Here is an 8,488-nt window from a genome sequence, read left to right on the forward strand (position 1 = left end):
TATCAATTTCTTTGTTAAATTGACGAACTTATATAACCTTGCAGCATCCAGTGGGCATAACTGGACACTGCAAGATGGAGGTTTCTAGGGTTGCGTCTGGGACCGGAGGTATTGGCTGGTGTCATTCGCTTGCGAGTAGCTGGGAGCAGCTTACATGCGAGAGGCTGTGGGTGAAAAGCCCAGGAGTGGGGTTTTCACAGCAGAGCAGGGTAAGGCTGGCTCCCAGAGTCAAGGATTGGAGTGGCCTAGTATATCACTGGTCCAGATAACACCAGAAGGGAACGTCACAGCGACACGAACATTCCAGTCATACACATCATCCCACTGGGTTTCCCCATTTCCCCTCCCCAGGGAGAATTTCCAACTTCTCTTCCTTATTGCCCAGATTCCAGTGCCAAGAGCAGTGTTGCTTCCCTTCATGAGTGATATCTTGCAGGGCACATGCTCCGCAGCACAGCATTCCCCTGAGTCCACACTTGTGTTACTGCAGAATGGGTTATCTGTAAGCCAGGGAGAGACTCCATCTCATGTCTCCCTTTCTTCCCTCCATTGGAAAGTACCGGGAAAGAAAGAGAACCATGCTGCCCAGGAACCCTCACACCTTCCCTATCGGCTCTGCAGCATCAGAACAGCAGAGCCTGGATTGGAGCAAGGGAAAGGCCTGTTTTCCACAGAATCTTTCCCTCAGGCCCAGAGCATTTAGAGCAGAAATCCCTGTGGGAGTTAATGTTGCTCTAAAAAGAGCTGCCAAGGAGTGTGCAGCTTCTTGACAACACCACACAAAGTGATCTGTTTGTAGAGATGCATAAAGCCCTGCACTGATTTCTCTGAGCGGATTCCCCCAAGCAGTTGCGGGGGGCAGGACCTTATTCCTTACCTCTGGTGATAGGGCTGTGTGAGAGCTTGTAGAGCCAGAGGCAGCTTTCTAGAGGGTTAATTCAGAAATTCCCTATGGAACCTAGGGGCTGTGGCCTACGGCAGGAAGGAGCCAGGGGGTTGTTGGAGTGACTCTAGGAGGAATGCTATGGGATGGTTCTCTGATCACCTCTTCACTCTGCTTCTTCCCACACCCACTTTTGGGGTAAGTCCCTCACCCTCCTCCTTAGTGCGTGTGGGCTGGAAACCAGATATGGCAGTAGAGAGGTTACCCACTCAGCCAATGCACAGGGGGATCCATTGCAGCTCACGTCCTCCTGCTTGTCACAGCCCAGAGGAATGCATGACACTGAGCCTGGACTCTGTGACTGCATTAGTCAGCAACAGGTGAGTGTGGCAGAGGACACACAACATGTCTACAAATAGCTTTTTCTGGACTGCTGAGCTGGGGGGCGGGGGGGAGAGGGGAGAGGCCAGATTCCATCTGGCTCCTTAGGACTCTGAGGAAACTCTGGGATCTGGAGAGAGGTCTCTGGAGTCTCGGGATGTGCAGGTTTGGAGACATGTGGCTCCTACCTAGTCTAATATAACCTGCGGTGCTCCCCCACAAGAGCCATGTTAACAGGCAACACTGCAAGTGACCCCCATGCCTCTCTATTTCCTTGGCCACATGTATCGTGTTCTTTTTCTGGTGGCTAGTCCAGAAAAAGAGGACAAGAGCTCACTACTGCTACCACCTCAGGGATTTGTTGGGTTGAGATCGGCTGGTAGAAGCACGCAATAGCGACAGGATCTGGGAATTCAAGCCCCTAGAGTTACCTCTTCCCTTTATAGTCCTGCCCTTTCATCACACACGGCTATTTCAAAGTTTAGTGTGATAGTAGAGACCCGTTTTCAACCCTTCACCACACAAGACAAAGCCCGCATCATTAACTCTTTATTTCTACTCTCCTGGCTTTTCCTCCCTACTGCTGCCAGCTACCTTCGAGTTCTCCCTCTTCTCTCCCCGGCTCTGCTCACTTGATTGCAGCAGCTCAGCGGATGGTCCAGCTTTGCTCTTTCATTTCCATTCTTCTTCACTTCTTTGGGTGGCTGCATTTGCCATTGAGCAACCTGTGGAAATACCTGAGTCTTCTGTCTAGGCACGCAGGCCCAGCAGCTAAAGCCAAAGCCCCACTGAGAGCAGTGGGAAATTAGCTTGGAGTGTCAGGAGTGGAGGCTTGGCCCATGGACACCCCAGGCACTGCAGCTGCTGCCATCTACACAGTGAATCCTTCAACCCATCGCCAAACAGCTCTTCCACATTCTGCAAACTGGCCTCACTGGCTGACTAGTTAGGAGAACAGAAACCCTTTGTTAGAGCAGGAGAGTCTCTTCAATGCAGCGCTCTTTCCATGGCTCCCAGAGGGTCACAGTGAAACACCTGCAAGTCTCTAGGAGTCTCTCAAGGAGTTCCCTGCTCAGTCACTTGGCATCCACTAGCAATGGTCTCTGACAGCAGCATTGCAAAGGGGAGCTCAGCAGATGGTCCCTTCTATGGCTTCCTGAGTGGGAGGGGGGTTGGTCTTGTCATTTAAGGCCTAGCTGTCCGAGTCAGGGCTCCTGGGTTCTCTGGCTTTGGAAGTGGGTGGTATCTAGTGGTTGGAGCTGGACTGGTATCAGTACCATGCTTCGTTCCTGCCTCTGGCATGACCTTGTGTGTGACCTTGCAGCCAATTGCTTTCCATCCCAGTGCGCCAGCTTAGAGAGACAATACGGACCCCCCTCAGAGGGGCTGGCAGGGGTCACTACCGTAATGACTCAAACTGGGGTGAGTTGTGCTCTTAGCAGTGAAGCACCCAGATTCAGTCCGCATGGATGCCCAAGGTGTCTATATGTGGCCATGGTTGACTCACCTAGCATTACAGGCTGTTTAGCCCGGTCCTGGCCATGCGTGGTGCATCTGCTCCTGGCCCTCTCTGGCACACAGCACCATCACACACAAGAACATGGCCCACCAAGGACAATCTATCAGCTCCAGGGCCGGCTCTGGCTTTTTTGCAACCCCAAGCAAAAAAACAAAAAAACCTGCGGGGGGGTGTGGGCGGAGTAGCGAAGCAAAAAAAAAAAAAAAAAAACCACACCTGTGGACCGGCCAAGCGCGCACGCCCCCACACACACCCCTGCAGGGTGGCCAGAGCGGCAAAGCACACACACACACACAAAAACCACCTGTGGGGTGGCCGGAGCAGCAAAGCAGAAAAAAAAAACCCCAAAACGGCAGGGCAGCCGGAGCCAGGGTGCAGGAGGATTCCCTGTGCTGCAGACGTGCAGCAGAGTGCACGCTTGGTCTAGCGGGGAGGGGAAGGAGAGGGAGTGGGGGGGAGAGACAGAAGTGGGGCGGCCAGGGCTTCAGCGGGGCACTCACCACGCGGCCCTTCCTGCCGCGCCACCTGCCGGGAGGGCTCTGCGCCACTCCAGTCGGCTGGGAGGGAAGGACGCGGGCTGCCCTGCCGAGTTTGCTGCAGGGCACTCCCCTCCTCCACGCCGCCGCCCCCTACAGGGCGGCTGGAGCGGCAAACCAAAACGAAAAAGAAAAAAAAAAAAGGCGGACGGAATGCCGCCCCTTAGAATCTGCTGCCCCAAGCACGAGCTTGCTCGGCTGGTGCCTGGAGCTGGCCCTGATCAGCTCCCATCTGGTGTTCAGCTCCAAGATGGATGGGGAGCCCTAGTCAGACCACAGAAAGACTGGATGGTGTGCTTTGGTGAAAACTGCTGGAGCTTCAGGCTCTGCTCCCACCTCTAACAGTAAGGGCTTCAAAATTGGTCCCTGATCCCAGGTAAACACAGTAGCTGAGCTGAGGCCAGGGTGGGTGGAATTACTGCTGGGACTGATCCTAAGAGAAGAGCACATTTCTCCTCTGCTCTAGGGAGATTCCCATAGGAAAAGCCGCTGGACTGGGGGTGGGGGAAATACAAGCACTACCCCTCTCACCCTTGAATAGCCGGCAACTAGGACTTTGGGAGGCAAGGTACTGGTGTATCTTGCTGGAGAGCAGAAAAGGGCATTGGAGAAATTGTACAAAAGTCAATGTCACAGCTGGGTCAAGGGCAGCCAGACCTACTGGTCAGAGCCAGAGTCCACACTCACATGACAGGAGTCGAGAGTCAGCTCGGTCAGGATACTGGAAGATCAGAAGCAAAAGAAACTTGTGATCACAATGTGGTGTTTAGATGCTGCTTGTAATTATTAGAACTGGGAGCACTGGCTGTTGGGGGGTCTGAAAGGACAGGAAACAGGAAGGAGGGGGCGGAGTTGAGGAGGCTGGGAGAGTTACAGAGGGTGCAGCTTCAGCTTGGAGAAGAGACTTGCACTGTAAATAAAGTTCTGTTGAAGTTCTTAATACTTTGCCTGGTGGATACAACATTTTGGCGATGAGGATGGATCTTCTGCCTCTGAACCCACCTGCACCCTTTCTGCAAAGCCCAGGTGAGCCTCCAACTGCTTTTACTGCCTGGATCCGTATGTTTGAGACTTATCTGCTTACAATCAGTGCTACAGAGATTTCTGAAGTAAGAAAGCGTGCTCTGCTAATCCACTGCCTTGGAGCAGAAGGGCAGTGTATATTTTACACTTTTCCCCTTGCAGATGATAAATATGAGACTGCACTCACTGCATTAAAGAACTTTTTTGTGCCAAAAGTGAATGTAGTAGCTAATCGCTATAGATTTCGCCAGCGTGAGCAGAAACCAGGGGAGACTATAATGCAGTATATGGCTTCCCTGAGGAGTCTGATTGTAACTTGTGACTTTGGGAATATGGCAGATGAGATGATTAGAGACCAGCTCATTGAGAAAACAACAGTGCTTCATGTAAGAGAACGCTTACTTCTAGAACCACAACTTACACTAGAAAAAGCAATAACCATTGCTACTCAGATTGAGTCAGCTACAGCTGAAGCCAAAATAATGAGTCAGGGTACAAGAGGCCCAGTTCAGGCTGTGACTCCTTTGCAGAAAAGTTCACTATCACTGCAGACAAACAATTGCAAAAGGAAAACTAATGAAAAGCCACTGAATCAGCGAATGCAAAATACAGTAAAAGCATGCTTTCGCTGTGGATCCCCATGACATCTTGCAAGCTACACAGGATGTCCAGCAAAAGTAGCTCGGTGCAATCATTGCAAAAAGATTGGGCATTTTGCTAAAGTATGTTGCAGTAGCCAGTTCAATCAACAGGTGCATGCAGTTACAATGCCAGATGTTACTGTGCTGAGTGTAGACAAAATCACTACTGCACATATTCCAGAACAGATCAAGTGCACTGTAAATGTTTCTGCCATACCTTCAGGCAAATCACACTCTATTCAGCTAATGTTGGACACTGGCTCAGCAGTATCTATACTACCTGATTCCATCTATTTGCATTACGTTAAAGATGTGCCTCTTACTGAACCCAAACTTCACTTGGTATGCTATTTGAAAAACCATATTCCAGTACATGGCTGCCTGCCAGCAATAGGTACTTTTGGTGATCGCTGTGTAACTGTGGAGTTCTACATTGTCCACAAAGGCACTGCTATCCTTGGCAGAGATTTATTAGCTGCTTTAAATCTCAGGGTAGTTAATGGACGAATTGATCTTCCTCAGCAAAGCACTCTTGCGGTACACACACCAGTTTCAGCTGGGACCCAACTCCAGGTTGAGGAGAAACTCAGCTGTGCTTATGGGTTTCTGCATAAAGTTAAAATGCGGAATAATGTGTTGCCTGTACGACAGAAATTACGGCGCTTACCATTTTCAGTCAGGGAAGCTGTTTCAGAGGAACGTAGAAAACTTGTTCAAAAGGACATTATTGAAGAGATTAACTCCTCGGAATGGGTTTCACCTATAGTAATGATGCAGAAGAAGGGTGGAGACATTCGCCTTTGTGTGGACTTAAGGGAGCCAAATAAAGCTATTGTGATTGACAGTCATCCTCTTCCTCACATAGAGGAAGTATTTGCAGAACTCCGCGGAGCAAAGATGTTTTCTACTCTTGATTTGCAGAGTAGAACATACCACCAGGTTATGTTGCATGAAGGTAGCAGAGACCTCACAGCAATTATTACACATGAGGGACTATTTCGTTTTAAACGTGTTCCATACGGTCTCGCATGAGCCCCAAGTGCCTTTCAAAAAATGATGTCATTGATTCTGAAGAATCAACATGGAGTTCAGTGCTATTTGGATGATATTATTGTGTTTGGAAATACTACTGAGGAGCATGACAATAAACTGCAGTCTGTACTAAACTGCATCAGCAAAGCAGGCCTCAAGCTCAATAGGTCCAAATGCAAATTTAGACAAACTGAACTCTCCTTTCTGGGGCATACAATTTCACAGGCTGGACCTGATGCCCCAAACAGGGGTGATGTGAGAAAGACAATTGAACAAAACCAAGCAAAGTCTAAGGCTTTCACAGACAAACGGCGGGGTGCTAAGGAACCAAAGTTTGAGTGTGGTTCCTTCATTAGAATACGAAAACCTGGAATCTTACGCAAAGGGAACCATAAATTCACAGCTCCTCTTAAAATCATAAAGAAGAAGGGACCTTACACCTATCGACTTTCTGATGGGCAGGTATGGAATGCTTCTTATCTTGCACCTGCCCATGCACCAAGAGGAGATTATGCCAATACCCAGTCTGCATTGGATGACTTCACTGTAGAACCAACACAACAAGACATTGCACTGGAACCGGGGCTTGAGAGACGGCCTGTCAGACCCAGACGACCACCTGCCTGGACTAAAGACTATGTTATGTAGTATCTACAGTGTTTTCAGTGTAATATTCCTGCCAACAGTATAGTGTCTTGTTTCATATTTGTTCCTCTGGTTAGAACAACAATGTTTATTTTAATTTGGAAAGTTTCTTAAGAGAGGAGGGAATGTGGTGTTTAGATGCTGCTTGTAATTATTAGAACTGGGAGCACTGGCTGTTGGGAGTCTGAAAGGACAGGAATCAGGAAGGAGGGGGGAGGAGTTGAGGAGGCTGGGAGAGTTACAGAGTGTGCAGCTACAGCTTGGAGAAGAGACTTGCACTGTAAATAAAGTTCTGTTGAAGTTCTTAATACTTTGCCTGGTGGATAATACACACAACCACAAATCAGATGCCAGGAAATCAAGCCAGGGGAGCGGCAGCAGAAAGGGGCAGCGCACGGTCCAGAACAGGGAGCAGTCCTGGTGTTCAGTCAGCTTCCTGTTCCTGCTGCTGCCTTAAGCAGGGCCAGGGGCCAATTAGCTTCTCTGGGACTCCTCCAATAGGACCTCAGGAGTGGAGCCTTAAACTGGGGCTGAACTTCATGGGTCCTCGCTAAGCAATTTTCAGCAGGCTGCCAGGTGGAGTGCTGGAGTGTGGCTGCTCCTGTGAGCTGTTATCACTCAAGAAAGAGATCTTGGAGTCATTGTGGATAGTTCTCTGAAAACATCCACTCAGTGTGCAGTGGCAGTCAACAAATTTGAACAAAATGTTGGGAATCATTAAGAAAGGGATAGATAAGACAGAAAATATCATATTGCCTCTCTATAAATTCATGGTACTCCCACTGTGTGCAGATGTGGTCTCCCCGTCTTTGAAAGATATAATGGAATTGGGTTCAGAAAAGGGCAACAAAAATTATTAGGGGTATGGAACAGCGGCCAAATGAGGAAAGATTAAGAAGACAGGGACTTTTCAGCTTAGAAAAGAGACGACTAAGGGGGGATATGATAGAGGTCTATAAAATGATGACTGGTGTGGAGAAAGTAAATAAGGAAGTGTTATTTACTCCTTCTCATCATTCAAGAACTGGGGGTCACCAAATGAAATTAATAAGCAGCAGGTTTAAAACTAAAAAAAGGAAGTATTTGTTTGTTTACACAACGCACAGTCAACCTGTGGAACTCCTTGCCAGAGGATGTTGTGAAGACCAAGACTATAACAGGGTTCAACAAAGAATTAGGTAAGTTCATAGAGGATAGGTCCATCAATGGCTAGAGCGAGGACAGGTCTCTGTTGGACAAAGGACAACGCCCTGCTCCTTACAATCCTCTGTGTCCATGGGAGAGAAGAGATGAATCCCTCCTTGAGAATCTCAGCAGCTTCCTAGGAAGGAGCCAGTGCTCTTCTCTGAGGACCTTCTCCTGGACCTCACAGGGGTCTGATGCTCTCACTCTGCAAGCCTGCCTGGAGCCTTGGAGTTAGTGCTCAACAGAACCAGGCAGAGACCTGTTGTCAAGCACCAGCGCCTTCCCTCTGTCCCTGAAGGAGGAAGGGCCCCAACACTGCTCTGCACTGACTGCCCTGACCACGGTGGCCCAATGGCTCTCAGGCAGCAGGACACAATAGAAACATGGATCATCCAGTCGCTCATTTCCGGGCCTCCACATGGCTAAGGTAAAAGTCCTGCTGCCCCTGCCCATTCTGCTCATCTCCAAGATGTGCTGGAGTTTGTCTGTGCTGGGGGTTGCTGTCAGCAAGCTCTTCAGCATGTCATCCATGTCTCTGGGCAGGCCTTCTTCAGAGCCTGTCAGCGGAGGGAGACCATGGGTCAGGGTTATGGAACCTGGAGCTACACCGGCCAGGATGATAGCTGGCTCTGCAGTCCTTGCC

This window comes from Chrysemys picta, unplaced genomic scaffold (genome assembly GCF_011386835.1).
Source record: "Chrysemys picta bellii isolate R12L10 unplaced genomic scaffold, ASM1138683v2 scaf227, whole genome shotgun sequence".
Classification (NCBI taxonomy): Eukaryota; Metazoa; Chordata; order Testudines; family Emydidae; genus Chrysemys; species Chrysemys picta.